The following is a 15,720-nucleotide window of genomic DNA, read 5'->3' as shown; positions in this document are numbered from 1 at the left end:
TAGTTGATATTGACACGTGTACTTATCTTTATCTGGCGACCACGTTTCGCCGCCTAAGAAATGTAATCGCACAGCGCGGGACGCGCCTGCATGTATCCGAAGTTTCTGGAAAGTTATCGATGCTTCTATACGCTGTCTGTTGTCGCCGAACCTTGTGTTATCTGATTTCATCGCGTGACGCGAATGGTGTAGAACTTTGTGGAAGGCACGCGGGTCATAACGATTTTTTCTGGAACATTTGATGACTGCTGTATAAAAGCCGACGCGCTCAACCCACTGATCAGATTTTCGACGATCGCCGACTGTGTTCGCCGCTCTCGTTGTGCTTTAAGTGTAGCCTATTTTGTGGGCACAGGTTCGCCCAATAAAAGCTAGTTTTGCCTTTCACAGTATTGCTACTCCATTCTTTGACGTCACGACCACATGACATCTGGTGGAGGTGCTTTGCGTTCATGTACCGGACGCGCCCACAAAGCCGTGACCCAAGCCCTCACGCGGAAGACACCAACGACGCCAAGAACCAGCGAGGTATCCGCAGGCTGCAAGGACTGCCGCCGGAGCACGGACTTTTGCCTGAGACGACTAGGAAGATGGCCACCAAGTCCAACCTAATGGCAGCCCCAGCGTCTCCCGTCGTGCTGCAGCAGCCCAGGGAGCCGCCGACATTCCGCGGTTCTACTTTCGAGGACCCGGAAAGCTGGCTTGAGACGTACGAGAGAGTCGCTACGTTTAACAACTGGAACAGCGACGACAAACTGCGATATGTCTTCTTCGCATTGGAAGACGCGGCCAGGACGTGGTTCGAGAACCGCGAAGCCACCTTAACGCGCTGGGAACTTTTCCGTAGCGGCTTCCTGCAAACATTTACAAGCGTCGTGCGAAAAGAGCGAGCCCAAGCTCTACTGGAGATCAGACAGCAGCTGCCGATTGGGACGATTGCGATCTTCACTGAGGAAATGAGCCGTCTGTTCCGCCACGCCGACCCAGAAATGTCTGAGGAGAAGAAAGTCCGCCTGCTGATGCGTGGTGTGAAGGAGGAACTTTTGCCGGAATGGTACGAAGCCCAACGAAGACCATCGACGAGTTTCTTCGCGAGGCCACCAGTATCGAGAAGACACTCGAGATGCGAAACCGGCAATTCGACCGCCGCACAATCTCGACAAACTACGCCGGAGTTCAGTCACTGGCCAGCGACAACCTACGCGAGACTGTCCGAGCTGTCGTGCGGGAGGAGCTACAAAAGCTGTTCCCATCATCACAGCCTCAAGTCGTTTCGATTGCCGACGCCGTGCGTGAGGAGCTCCAACAACTTGGAGTACCCTTGAATCGCCGCAGCCTGAGCCGCAAGCGATTACCTACGCCGCCGTCGCAAGCCGTCAAGGTCCCCCTCCGCGACCGCGCCAGGGCCCTGTCACGCCGCTGTTCCGTCGTCCGCCGCCGCCAGCACGACCACCCGTCGCCCAGCGCACCTACGCGAGGAAGACGGACATTTGGCGCGCTCCTGACCACCGCCCGCTCTGCTACCACTGCGGAGAAGCGGGTCACGTCTACCGACGATGTCCATACCGGGAGATGGGACTGCGAGGTTTCGCCGTGAGCGCTCCGCGCGCGCAGCAAGGTGAACCGTCGCGCTCGCCATCAACAGACCGCTACCTGTCGCCGCAGCGCCGACCATACACTGGCCCAGCCCGGGGCCGGTCAGCGAGCCCATATCCGGAAAACTAAAAGCAGCGACCGATGGAGGTACGGTTGCTGTTCGTCGAACTGACGAAGATCCTCCGCCGCCGACGAAGACAGCGAAGAAACTACCTCGACGACATAACGACACGCCGCCGTCCCGAGGAAATCAGGAAGCCAAGACTACTCCGACGAAAGACGACTTGACGACGCCACGTTCCAACTTCAGTTCAACACGACGCAGCCATGATCCGACGCCAAGAACTAACTGTAACGCAAGACAAAGAACCACCGACCTCGACGTGCTTCTCGACGGCCACGCAGTCACCGCCTTAGTAGACACAGGAGCCGATTACTCCGTCACGAGTGGACCCATCGCCGCCCAGTTGAGGAAAGTTAAGACTGCATGGGAACGCCCTCAAATTCGGACCACTGGAAGACACCTAGTTACGCGGACTGGGATCTGCACGGCAAGAATTACCGTTCATGACCGGACTTACCCTGCCACCTTCGTTATCCTCCAACAGTGTTCACGAGACGTCATTCTCGGCATGGACTTCGTGAATCAACATGGCGCAGTCATCGACGTGAAGTCGAAATCGATAACGCTGTCGCAAGATCAAGCGATACCGCCGGAGAGCTGTCGTTGTCACCACGCCTTGATTGTGCTCGAACATCAAGTGAGCATCCCGCCGCCCTCCAGCATTATTATTTCCGTCGGCACCGAAACACCCGCTGACGCAGAAGGCGTCATCGAGGGCGACCAACATGTACTGCTCGACCGTGAAATTTGCGTCGCAAGAGGAATCGCTCGACTCCTCGGAGGGCAAGTGGAAGTTATGCTAACCAACTTCAGCCAAGAGTTCAAGCACATCAACAAGGGCACGACAATCGCATATATCGAGGAAATTGTGGAAACCAGCAATGCCTTTGTCCTCTCGGATTCAGCCGCATCTACCCCGATGAGCATCGTCCCCGAACCCGACTTTGACGTGAATCCAAGTCTTCCTATGAGTAAGCAGCAACAGATCAGAAGTCTTCTCCGACGATACAAAGATTGCTTTTCGACGTCATCGAGGATTCGACAAACACCAGTCGCAAAGCATCGCATAATAACCGAAGAGAGCGCTCGACCACTCCGCCAGAGCCCTTGCCGAGTTTCGACGCGAGAACGTGAAGCTATTAGGCAACAAGTCGACGAAATGCTGCGCGACGACATCATCCAGCCGTCGATAAGCCCGTGGGCCTCTCCTGTAGTCCTGGTGAAGAAAAAGGACGGAACCCTACGCTTCTGCGTCGATTATCGTCGACTGAACTAGATCACGAAAGTTGTGTTCCCCCCTTCCACTGAAACACGACGCATTCGATCGGCTCTGCAACGCTAAATACTTCTCGTCGATGGACCTCAAGTCTGGCTACTGGCAAATAGAAGTCGACGAGAGAGATCGCGAAAAGACTGTCTTCATCACGCCAGACGGCCTCTACGAGTTCAAGGTCATGCCATTCGGACTGTGCTCGGCGCCTGCAACGTTTCAGGGCGTCATGGACACGGTGTTAGCCGGACTGAAGGGGCAGACGTCCCTTGTTTACTTGGATGACGTCGTTGTCTTCGCCGGAAATTTCTACGATCATCTTAGGCGGCTTGCGACAGTATTAGAGGCCATTAAGTCATCAGGGCTCATTCTGAAGCCGGAAAAGTGCCGCTTCGCTTACGATGAGCTTTTACTCCTAGGCCACGTCATCAGCAAATCAGGAGTACGCCCCGACCCACAGAAGACAGCTGCCATCGCAAAATTCCCGCAGCCAACCGACAAGAAGGCAGTGCGCAGATTTCTTGGCATGTGTGGCTACTATTGGCGCTTTGTCAAGGACTTTTCACGCATTGCGGAGCCGCTAACACATCTAACCAAATGTGATGTCGAGTTCTAGTGGGAAACGCCGCAGGCCAAGGCATTTCAAGAACTCAAACAATGCATGCAGTCGCCGCCGGTACTTGCACACTTCGACGAGGACGCCGATACCGAAATCCACAGTGACGCCAGTAGCCTAGGCATGGTGCCGTCCTACTCCAGAGGAAAGAAGGACTTGAACGGGTGATATCGTATGCTAGCCGGTCGCTGTCAAAAGCGGAAAGCACTAATTCTACAACTCAAAAGGAATGCCTCGCCATCATTCGGGCTACAGGTAAATTCCGCCCTTACCTCTATGGGAGGCCATTCAAAGTCGTCAGTGACCATCACGCGTTGTGTTGGCTAGCTAACTTAAAGGACCTTTCAGGACGGCTGGCGCGGTCGAGCCTGAGACTGCAAGAATATGACGTCAGGGTATTATACAAGTCCGGGAGAAAACACTCCGACGCCGACTGCTTATCGCGCACCCCCATCGATCCCCCGCCGCAAGACGACGAGGATGACGACGCCTTCCTTGGGATAATAAGCGCGGAAGACTTCACTAAACAGCAACGAGCAGACCCGGAGCTAAAAGGCATCGTCGCGTATTTGGAAGGGAACACCGACGTTGTCCTTAGGGCATTTAAGCGCGGGTTGTCTTCGTTCACGCTACAAAACGACCTGCTCGTGAAGAACTTCTCACCAGTCCGCGCCAGCTACCTTCTTGTTGTACCGTCAGCGCTGCGTCCAGAAATACTGCGCGCCCTACATGACGATCCAACCGCTGCGCACCTCGGATTCTCCCGGACACTGTGGAGAATACAGGAAAGGTACTACTGGCCGCGTCTGACCGCCGACATCGCCCGTTACATCAAGACATGCCGAGACTGTCAACGACGCAAGACACCACCGACAAGGCCAGCAGGATTACTACAGCCGATCGAACCTCCTCGCCGACCATTCCAGCAGATTGGGATGGATTTGTTGGGGCCGTTTCCGATGTCAACAACCGGGAATAAATGGATCGTCATGGCGACGGACTACCTCACCCGCTTTGCTGAAACTAAAGCTCTACCAAAAGGCAGCGCAGCCGAAGTGGCGAAATTTTTGTCGAAAACATCCTGCTGCGACATGGTGCCCCAGAAGTCCTCATCACCGACAGAGGAACGGCTTTTACAGCAGAGCTCACTCAAGCCATTCTGCAGTACAGCCAGACAAGTTACAGGAGGACAACTGCCTACCATCCGCAGACGAATGGTCTCACGGAGTGCCTGAACAAGACCCTCGCCGACATGCTAACAATGTTCGTCGACGTCGAGCACAAGACGTGGGATGCAGTCCTGCCGTATGTAACCTTCGCTTACAAAACGGTGGTGCAAGAAACAACACAGATCACGCCGTTTAAGCTGGTTTACGGCAGAAACCCGACGACGACGCTCGACGCCATGCTGCCCCAGGTCACTGCCGAAGAGAATGTTGACGTCGCTAGCTATCTCCAGCGCGCCGAAGAAGCCCGACAGCTCGCCCGCCTACGGATCAAGAACCAACAGAGGACCGACAGCCGACAGTACAACCTCCGACGACGCTTCGTCGAGTACCAGCCCGGCGACCGTGTTTTGGTTTGGACACCGATACGCCGACGTGGACTGAGTGAGAAACAATCGCGCCGCTATTTCGGACCCTACAAGGTCATTCGACGTATTGGCGCACTGGACTATGAGGTCGTGCAAGACGGAATTTCGCATTCACAGCGGCGCCGCGCACGATCTGAAGTGGTCCACGTGGTGCGTCTGAAACCCTTTTACGGACGCTGACGAACTTCCTTATTTTTGTTTTCTTTGCTACGGGTGTTTTTCTTTATTACTTTCATTTGTAGGCAGCATCGGGCGAATGCTTTTTAGGAGGGGGGTACTAACACGTGTACTTATCTTTATCTGGCAACGGCGTTTCGCCGCCTAACAAATGTAATCGCACAGCGGGGGACGCGCCTGCATGTATCCGAAGTTTCTGGAAAGTTATAGATGCTTCTATCCGCTGTCTGTTGTCGCCAAACCTTGTGTTATCCGATTTCATCGCGTGACGCGAATGGTGTAGAACTTTGTGGAAGGCACGCGGGTCCCAACGATTTGTCTGGAACATTCGATGACTGCTTTATAAAAGCCGACGCGCTGAACCCGCTGATCAGATTTTTGACGATCACCAACTGTGTTCGCCACTCTCGTTGTGCTTTAAGTGTACCCTGTTTTCTGGGCACAGGTTCGCCCAATAAAAGCTAGTTTTGCCTTTCACAGTATTGCTACTGTGTTCATTGACGTCACGACCACGTGACAATATGCTGGGTGCAGAAGGGTGTATGGCAGCTGAGCCAGCTGCGACCCCTCCTCGTAGCTCTCAGGAAGCCCTGAGGTGGTCTGAATAGGAGATGATTGGAAAAGAGTTCCACAGATTTACTACGGTAGAGGGTGGAAACAAACTACTTTGTTTTCTCCATATCCTGGTACGTAGTGCAGGTGACCCGTTGCTGCTATGATTGCTGTAAAAGCAATGAACTCAGCGTTAACACACTTCGCATAACGCCGGAACATAAAACAGATTGCTTCTGCCGACAGAGAAGCGCGATACAGTGTTGGCGCTGTTCTACTTCATACGGTCAGCACGAAAACCTGTAAAACTTCGTTCCCGGTGAGTTGCTGTACGTGCTGTTGTAGCCTTCTACGCAACAATTCGTGTTGCACTTCGGCATTGCTAAGAAAAGGCAACAGCTACACGCGAAACAGTGCACAGACAGGCTTTCTGAACGCAAGCGGGCCGGACGTATCCTACCGGGTGCGCACTCGCCACCGCGAGGGGCGCCCTAGTAGGCGTGGGAACTACGTTCGCAACCTGCCTATTGAAGTAGACAAAGGAAAGCCTTTGTAACAGTGACAGAAACAATATCAGCAGGAACAACATGCTCCATTTGTGACGAAAACGCAATCCGGTGGCCGTGGTGTAGATGCGGCAGCAAACAATGCCCGAATGCGATGTCGCCAGAGGGAAAGTGGCAAAATTTTACCACGGCTGGACGTCGCTCGCGACTATACGCACAATTTGCGCCGAGCTTCAGCTACTTGTCATCCTTTACTACAGATGGCGATAGTTGCCTGCTCGGTCGACTCGGTCTAAGGTAGCTAAGGTTAAACGTGCGGATATAATCTGCAGTTTCCAGCGGGCCAGGCAGTGGCCAGCATTGCTGGCAGATACATAATGTTCGAGACGCTAAGATCGCTAAAATTTTGCCCTCTATAGTTCAGCGCAATTATTGTGGCCTGTAGCAGCGCGGCATGAAAGTGCACTTTGTTGTTTGTCGAAGGCACAAACTCGGTATGCTCGCTTCAGTGAAGCTGAATTATATGTCACCATGCTTCCAGCCAGCCAAGCTAGCGCACGACGCACTCCGCTTCAGTAGCTCCGGCGTGAGATAGGACACATTCTATTACCGCATGAGGCACTGCAGACTATAGTACTGAATTTTTGCCAACGTAGCATAAATGCACCGCGTGTGAATCGCATCTGTATTACGCCGGACTACATCCGCACCTTTAGCTTAGCCACCCGAATCCACTCACTCCGAGGGGAGATGGAATGCATCAAGGCCCTGCACAGCCAGGTTGATGCGAAAAAGAATGCTGCGTATATAAAGCACATCGAGGGCCTGCAATGGCATGCGCACAATGCACGAAGCAGCTAGCAGAGTATAATAACTATGCGGCTAGCAGAGATGTGGGACCTGCTCGCTGATACGCAGGAATGGTACAGGCAAGGGAAGCAAACGACGTTGGCACTGGTTCTCAATAATCTAAGTCATGCATCACTTCCAGCGAGTGGTAATGGCCGCACTTCTTTTAGTTTGACCATGAAAGACATCAATGTTTACAATCATTTTGTAATGCACCCTCTTGCATTTGAAGTAAAACATTCCTCTGAGACTATAGCTTTGTCGAAATTTAGGCCGTCCAAACTTTAAAAAAATTGAAATTATGGGGTTTTACGTGCCAAAACCACTTTCTGATTATGAGGCACGCCGTAGTGGAGGACTCCGGAAATTTAAACCACCTGGGGTTCTTTAACGTGCACCTAAATCTAAGTACACGGGTTTTTTCGCATTTCGCCCCCATCGAAATGGGGCCGCCGTGGCCGGGATTCGATCACGCGAAACTTTTTTTTATTGTTTTGAAAATTGCCTAATTTAAGAAGCTCAACTAGTATCAAGTTTAGAACTCTGCGACTCAGTAATGAAAAATGATATCGCAATTATGTATACTGTACCTAATATTACAGCTAAAGCAGACAAAATTGACATAGTATACACCACTCCTAAATATACCACTAATTTGCAAGTAGGACTTTTGGAAAACCCTCAACATTGTAACAAGTTTATTTCAGTTATAGATTGATTTATAAAATTGGCCTGCTTCAGATGATCTGACAGATGCAGCTTACAGAACTGCAATATCTGCTTCTGGTGCAGAGTTATGGAGATGTAAACTATGTGCTTCTATATTATTTAAACTTGCTGTATTTTAGCAACTTTTGTAAGACATTCCAGGCTATAAAAAAGAGTAAATAAGAATTCTCCTTGCTAGAGCCATCAGAAATAAACGTTCTCTTTCAGATGCAACAAATCATATTCAAATTGGTCTAGCGGTTGTCTCACGAGAGTATTTCTGTATTTTACATGAACAGTACAAGCGCAAAATGATGAAATTCACGATATAACCAAGTGTTTAACCTTTTATAACTTTTTGTGCACAGAACACCATGTGTTTCGAACCTCAATATAACAAAATGTATTTATGAATGGTTTCAATGTAACAAAACTTACCTGCTGCTGCAAAGGAATTGTCATCATCGTCATCCTATTTTTTGTTCCCTGCAGGACGAAAGGCTCTCCCTGCAATCTCCAATTGCCCCTGTCCTACACCAACCGATTCCAACTAGCACCCGCAAATTTCCTAATTTCATCGCTCCACCTAGTCTTTTGCCGTCCTTAGCTGCATTTCCATTCTCTTAGTACCCATTCTGTAACCATAAATGGACACTTCCGTGGGCACAGATGGTCAAATGGTTGAATTAAATGTGGATGCCTGTAAATGCACCTCTCAAATTGAGTGCCGCACAATAGAGAGCAATCGTGTAAACGAAGCAGCATCATGTTCTGTACAAAAACCCAGTGCGATAAGAGCTTATCGTGCCCCGTACCCTGCATGCTTTGCGTACGAGTGAAAGCGTGCGACGATTGCCCAAGAAGAATGGTGGCTCGATGAGCATTGTCTGCCCGCACGATAAAGGGGCGCGAGCTCCCAATTACACGATCAAGCAAGCAAGGGAGGAGCGGGGGGGGGGGGGGGGGGGGAGGCTGTCGCACATCTCGTTTTCTAAGGCAACTGTGAATTTGCATGGCTGTAGAGGTAATCTGCTGCGTGTGCTAGCAAAGATTGGGCGAGCTGAGATGGTATGGCATCATGTGATGCTATCATATCCAGCTTTCCTGGACACGTACCAACTAGCGCCCCAAGCGGCCCCGGCACGAAGCTAGCGCGTTTTCAATGGAACGAGCGGGTTTTTCGCGAATAACAAAAGCTGCAGGTCGATTATCAAAAAACGCAGGTGACAGACGTGTTCTGGAAGACAATCCACACGAGCCAAATGCAGTGATCACTCTATGGCACGTAAGAATTTTGTTCCCACAGCGGTTAAAGATTTAGCAATGGAAGCCTATGGAAACGACGAAAATTTGTACTCCATTTTCGAGGCAAAAACCGTGGCTGTGATTACACTACGGCTTCTATCGTAATACGCAGTGCAGCGTATGTAGTACGGAGACTCAGCTTTCGATTGATGCCTAGCTCGACTCTCCACACATGGCGTAACACTGTTCCCAAAAGCGTTTTTTGTAACACTGTCGTGAAAATTCATGTGGTATTTATAAAAAGATGTTCGTACCACTCCGCGAACGTTCGGAAGCCGTGGCCGAGCGGTAGAATTGCGCGCACCTTTAGTTACGCTTCGCGGTGGCCGCGGTTCGATTCTCGCTTCGGACTTTTTTTTAGCCGCATAGGACCTAGTTTTGTAGTCTCTCACTAGATGGCAGAAACACAAAACCCAGCATTTGCTTTCGGTTCTGGTTTTTCAGCGGCGCAGTTTTTTTTTATAGCCGCATAGGACTTAGTTTTATAGTCTCCCACCAGATGGAAAAAACACAAAACTCATGATTTGCTTTCGGTTCTGGTTTTCCAGTCGTTCTCTTGAAATATTATGTTTTCTATTTTTCCTTCCTAAAACACAGCAATGTCGTGTTCATTTGTTAAGTCATCGCATTTATGAAGGTTTTATTCATTGGACATCATAACTAGAAGCTTGCGCAAAGCTTTGTGCTATGCAAAAAAAAATTTCGTGCTTTGTAGCGTGGAACCTGGGAGAACAAAATGGCCATTCTTATTGCGTCCTTCTGGAAGGTGCGTTTTCTTCGACTTTCCCCTGTCCTTAATGGCACATACTCCGAGCGAATGAGGTCCACCTGGGCCACAATGCCACCCGGTGGCCAGTGTCATTCCTATGCAACATTCGTGCGGAACAAAGTGTCTGCTAAGCTGAGCCGTTGCCCGAACGTTAATTATTTCTAAAGATTCATCCAATTAAGAAATGCACCAAATAGGAGAAGATGTGCAGCGAGTGGATTAATAGCTACTGGTAATGTGTTCCCTACAGCCAAGTGGTATGAATCCGTAGGTGTGGCCGTAAAAAAATAATTTGAATAAATGTCCCGTGCTGTGTCTGCCACGGTCGCTCTACAGAGAAGCTAGCTTGGCTAGCCGTCAGTATTTAGGATCAACATATGGCGTCGCTCGTTCGGTGCAGTTGCTTTTAATGCGAAGCATTCTTTGGTGAGTGCCCCAGTGATCTGGTAGCAAAATCGTGCGAAATCGTGTCTGTAACGCCAAAAAACTTGACGCATTTCCCATATGAATACATAGGTCTTTATAAAAAGGGGTGGGGTGGCCAACTTGAAATCGGAAGTGGCGTCAGCATAAATTTGGCCGTGATGCAGGCATTGGTCAAGTTGAATGTGGTAGTGATATGGGATTGGCCCAACATAAATTTGGGGTGAAATGGTAGTGAGCCAAGCTGAATTTGAGGCTGATATGGGGGTGGCTCAACCTAAATTTGAGGTGATATAGGGGTGGGTAAGCCTAAGTTTGGGGGAATATGGGGGGTGGGCCAGCCTGGATTTGGGGAGGATACGGGGGTGGGAGAACCTAAATTTGGAAGGGATATGGGGGGTGGGCCACCCTAACCATGGGGCTGATATGGGGCTGGGCGAAGCTGAATCGGGGGTGATACGGGGGTGGGCTAACCTAAATGTGGGAATGATTTGCGGTGGGCCATCCTAAATTTGAGGTGATAGAGCGGTGGGCTAGGCTAAGTTTGGGGCTGATATGGGGGTGGGCGAACCTGGATTTGGGGATGATATGGGGGTGGGCCAACCTAAATGTGGGGCTGACATGGGGACAGGCTAACCTAACCATGGGGGTGATGCGCGGCTGGGCCAAGCTGAATTGGAGGGTGATATATGGGTGGACTAACCTTAGTTGGTGGGCGATTTGCGGTGGGCCATTCTAAATTTGAGGTGATCGAGGGGTGCGCCAGCATTAGTTTGGGGCGGATATGGGGGTGGGTCAACCTCGAGTTGCAGGTGGTATTGGAGTGGGCCAACCTAAATTTGGTGGTGTTGTGGAGGCGGGCCAATCTGTATTTGGGGGTGATATGGTATTGGTCCTACCTAAATGTGGGAGCAATCTCGGGGTCGGCCAATCTGAATTTGGGGGCGATATAGGGGTGGGCCAACCTAAATTTTGGGGTGCGTCGGCTAGAAATTTGGAGGAGGATTTATGGAAATTCGTCTGTGGACCAACTTGAAAATTAGGGGTGGCCCAATTGAAATTCGGGGTTGAGCCAACTTGAAGTTTAAGGCTGGGCAAAAAGAAAGTCGGGCGTGGCCGACTTTAAACTTGAGGGTGGGCCAATTTAAATTTGAGGGTGTGCCAAACTTGAAATTTGGGGATGGGCCTACTTAATGTTTGGGATGGGCCAAATGAAAGTTGGGGGCCTGTTTACGAATAGTTAGACAACACCAGTAGTGTTTCTGCATATTTTTCATCATCGCAAAGTACGTATATCAATAATTGTTACCTATATCCCTCAAGGTGAGCTACCACTCGAGCCTTCCCAGCCCACTGAGCTAATGATGTCACGGGAGTGCTCTCATCGTAACGACTGCGACGTTCAATGCGGAGATCCACAAAAACAAATCGCAGACCGAGCTAACCATTTTCACACCAATGACACCGCTAACACTACTCGCTCGTGCTAGACGCAACACAAGCTTACAACGATCATAATTCAACTTTCAATCACACCTAGTCGACACGTTCTCAGTGCAGAATTTCGTCAATCATCTGAATAGAAACCATGCTGGATGTTTTACTGTTATGTTGGGCCGTTTTTTCGAAAGCCTTCTCCCACAAAGACAATATATTTTTGAGATTGACGAGGCAAGCTAGTACATAACTCATACGAAGCAAACGTATAAAGGGTTATAGTGATTTCTCAAAAAATATGTTAGGTAAATAAGATTTCAGATAGTATTATTTCGACCGGGCATGACAACGATTTCTTCCCGCCTGTCACAGCGCTTTCACTGAAGACAATCATTTTGCTCAAACGCGTTGCCCCAATACTGCATGTGCTGAATGTACAAAAGTGCGGTGCGTGGTCACAGCTACAAAGCCAGTCTATCTTGTGTACTGTTGTTGTTATTGTAGTAATGTGGAGTTTTCCTCTTCATAAGAGCACAAAAAGAAAAAAAAATATTACAGATAGTAGCTGAGCGCAAATACATCGGAAGATCTGAAACCAGCAATTATTTTTAATTTGCGTGTTGGTCTTCTCTGCTGGTAGATCGCTGTCCGATCACTTCAACAAATTTTGTTTGTGTGCAACAGCAGCAAAAACAAAGATACTACCATTTCATTGCTAGGACCTTTATGCCATTCACACGCACAATAAGGACACCAGATAATTGACACTATCAGTTCATAAACTGATATTGTTTTGCTAATTTCAGTGTAGCGTGGTGTCTGCGAACGGAGTATTTTCGTAGTATCAGTCCAGTGTTAGCAGTGAGAAGCAGTTCGGTCTATCATCTCCGTGAGGCCATACTAGCCATTGTAGCGCTTTACTCTAGGCCAAGTGCTAAAAACTTGGTTTGATTCGTCCTTTCCGCAGGTCGTCCATCCATTCTGTTATGGTGGCCATCAACGTTGCGTACGTCAGGCCTCCTCCTCATTTTAGCTTCACCATCGCTAGAGTGGGCAGAGAAAGGAAGCTTTCTTCACAATCAGCCCCAGCGGGGTTCCACCACTCGTAACTGCTGCAATTTGCATTAAGTGGCTGGGCATGCTAACTACATCCTTAGTTTCACAATGGCTAGCGCGCGCAGAAAAAGTAGAGCTGTAGTCGCTATCACTACCACGAACCCATGTCAATGCAGATGTAAGTACGTGGAGGGGCTGGACATGCTAACTTCTGCGCTACGCCCTGCCGCCGCCACCTCAGATTTTCTATGCATACCTGCTTCTGGTTTCTATCGCACACGCATGCAGGACAAACGCGGATAAGTAATTGGATTAGATTGGGAAAACGTTTATTGAGCCTGCAGTAAAGCGCGAAGGCGCGCTTCGGACGTGACCTACGTCGTCATCGTGGCGGTGTTCGGAATGGCCGTACGGGGTGGTAACGTGCCAGCTTTCAGCCCGCAGCACGTGTTCCAATCTCACCAGACGGGGCGCACTTCAGAGAACTGCGGATGACCGGCAGCCACGTGGCGCGCGGTCAACTAAGGAATGTGGTACTCGGCTGCGCCACCCGAGACAAAGCAGAGTTCTACGAAGCCCTCTGACGTCGGCTCCGGACCCTTTTCCTCTGTGCGTGTGTGCGGCACGTGTTTGTGAGCCCTCCGCCAGAAGGGCTGGTCCACGGGGACATCGAACGGTGACGTCGAACGATGACGTCGAACTATGACGTCGAGCGGAGAGCTTATAAGCAGCGTTTACCGGCTGCTAGAGCGTGCTCGTCGTCGGGAGGTGAGTGCTCGTTGTCATGCTAGAAATGTACTAGTGAGCTGTGTGCTCGTAAGCTGTTTGCTGTATGATAGTCTTGCGGGCTCCATATGGGAGTCGCGCTAAACTGCCAATGTATCTTGCTTAAAATGGTAAATAAATCCTGCTCGCCTAGTCCTGTTGCCACAAGGTCCTCCCTACAGCTACGACTGCCAACTCTTACAGCGGGTGCCCTGCGAGGATCCCCGCTCGCCGTTGCCGGCTCGCCAGGCTACTGCCTAGCCATCGCCTCGATGACCTGCTGGAGGGCCTGTAGTTGTTTTTCTTGGTCTTCGCTCCACGTTGCTTCCTCAAGCTGCGGCGGTATATGTCCTGAGTTAGCTTGACTTGGATGTTTGCAGCAATCCCATAGCATGCGCTCGAATGTGGCCGTCTCCCTGCAGCACGCTCTGCACTTGTCATGGGGGTGCGATTCTGTGTACATCCTATGCAATAGCGCCGGGCTTGGAAGTGTTCTCGTTTGTAGTTACCTGAACAGCACGGCCTGCGACTTGCTCAGCCCTTTGCAGGGCGGCGGGAGAAGTCTACGGGCCAGCCGAAAGCCTTGGTCAGTTCGTTATAGGTGGTCATCCGGTCTTTGGCGCTGAAACACAGCGGGCAGCCATTGCCTTGGGCGCGGTCGGTTAATTCTCGCGCTCGGGCGTGTGTCGTTTCGTTGCGATTGGCATGCTTCTCCGACGCTTGTCCTGCGTGCTCCGGGAACCACTTGATTCGAGTCCTCTTGTCGCGGTATGCCTGTCGGCGCAAGACGCGTGCCGACATTGGGGCAATTCTTCCTTTGGCGTGGTTCTTCACCGCCTGTCTGAAGTCGCTGAGGATCATGTGGCATTCTCGGGCTACGATGGCCAGGGCGATGGCTATTTCTTCTGCTTCCTCCACTTGCTTGCTCGATGTGCTGGCAGTCGCCCGCACGTAGTCGACCACCGCGATCGCGAAGCAGTTGCGGCCGGCATATTCGGCTCCATCCACGTATCTGGCACCGGTGTCTTCCGCGTGCAGGTCGGTCAGTGCCTTGGCTATAGCGCGTCTTCTGCCTTCGTTGAATTCCGGGTGCATGTTCTTCGGCAAGGGGTCAACCCGCACGTTTCATCGTACGTGGTCGGGGACGGGGCATTTTGGTCCCTGCTGTTCGTGATAACCGATGCCTAGACTGCACAGGATCTTTCTGCCGGCCTTTGTTGATGACAATCTTTCAAACTGAGCGGCTCTTTGCGCTTCGACGATCTCGTCGAGCGTGTTGTGTATGCCCAGCTGGAGGAGACGTTTCGTGTTGGTAGTTTCAGGTAGACCGAGGGGTGTCTTGTAAGCCCTCCGGATTAGGATGTCTAGCTTGTTCTTTTCGCTTTTCACCCACTTGTGGAAGGCTGCCACGTACACTGGCAGACTACGAAGGAGTGTATAAGAATGATGAAGTTTTCCTCCTTCATGACTCCCTTCTTGGTGGTAACGCGCTTGAGCAGTCTGCTGGCATTGGACGCCTTACCCATGATGCGGGTGATGGTGTCTCCGTTCCTGCCGAGCGCTTCGATCGTCATGCCCAGGACTCGGATCTTGCTGACCGACGGTATTGTGTTACCATCCCTGGTGCGGATCCTGATATTTTCGTGTTTCCTTTGCTTCTTGATTCTGTGCGTTTTGATCGGTTGGTAAAGCAGGAGCTCCAACTTACTTGGGGAGCAACGCAGTCCCGTACCTTCCAAGCTTTCTTCGACCGTGTCGACTGCCGTCTGTGGCGTGGATTTTGTGCGGGCATCACTGCCCCCGTCCACCCACAGCGTAATGTCGTCCGCGTATATCGTGTGCTTCAGTCCTTCAAGCTGGCATAGTCTTTTGACAACTTGAATCATAACAAGATTAAATAGCATGGGTGAGATGACGGAGCCTTTGGAAGTGCCCTGGCTCCCTAATGTCTTCTCGTCCGTCCTCAGGTCGCC

Source organism: Dermacentor andersoni, chromosome 3, assembly GCF_023375885.2.
Source record: "Dermacentor andersoni chromosome 3, qqDerAnde1_hic_scaffold, whole genome shotgun sequence".
Taxonomy (NCBI): domain Eukaryota; kingdom Metazoa; phylum Arthropoda; class Arachnida; order Ixodida; family Ixodidae; genus Dermacentor; species Dermacentor andersoni.
This window is presented reverse-complemented; position numbering follows the sequence as displayed.